The sequence below is a fragment of the Diuraphis noxia genome, unplaced genomic scaffold, assembly GCF_037042655.1.
Source record: "Diuraphis noxia isolate RWA-SAM2 unplaced genomic scaffold, SU_Dnox_SAM2 contig0004, whole genome shotgun sequence".
NCBI lineage: Eukaryota > Metazoa > Arthropoda > Insecta > Hemiptera > Aphididae > Diuraphis > Diuraphis noxia.
In genome coordinates, this window is record NW_028301714.1 from 63,920,525 (window position 1) to 63,921,632 (window position 1,108).

Consider the following 1,108-nt stretch of genomic DNA (forward strand, 5'->3'; position numbering starts at 1 on the left):
ATACATTTTTCTAGTTTTTCAATATAACTAATTATCTTAACATTAATTACGAATGTTCAAATACCTACTGTGTTAAAACTAGGTTAAACTGTCCAATGACTGATGTTTTAAAACTGAACTTTGTGTTATTTTTAATGTGTATGATTCAGTATCCTTTCAAATGTGTTTATTATTATGTATTATCCATATATTTTGGAAAATAAATTAATAATACTGAATTTTTGAACAAAATATTAAGTTCAACTAGTCCTTAATTGTTAAATAACTGGAATAGTTATCCTAACTTGTTGTCTAACATGAATTTATAATATATAAGTACTTATAAAATAAGCATCTAATTATCTTAACATCAACAATTGTGTTTAAGAATCCCATTATAAAAATGTAACTATTTTAGATACTTAAAAAAAAAAATGTAATCTGCAATGTAACGTTTACGACTCATGGCCATTGTAACCGATGTCTTTTGATTGATAAAAAAAAAATGTAACTATAATGGATTGAAGAACACAACAGAAATAGAAGATATTCTAAACTAATATTTAGTATAATAAAATAATATACAACCTATACAGAGTGATTTTTTAAACATGCTCACCTAATTTGTATGCATTTATTCAAATTCTGATTTTTGAATTTTTAAATATGCTTGAAAACCATATCTCAAATTTGAGATTTTTGTACCACTTAAGAATGATCCTGTAACAGACAACAGTACAAACTTCTGTTTTTTTCAAATATGAACTTTATTTGCTACTTATTATTCAGCAGACATTTATTGATGTACTTATCTAAATAAAAATTTAGTTGTTCTTAAGTACCTACTATGTATTAATTGGATTAAGTAGCTACTAGTTATCAGTGTTAGATTAAATTAAGTTAACCAATAAGTAATAACCCTGTGTGGCTGTGTCCTGTGATCTATAATAAGTATATTATTATTGCTTTACAAATTAGAATTAAACACTAATTATATATTCTAATTACCATAATTCAACATTTCAATACCTAGTATAGCAGTTTGTGCATAAATAATAATTAATAATAATTGTATTGTGGAATAATTTAATTACTATTTAGTATTCATTCTTTTTTCGTGGTTATATTT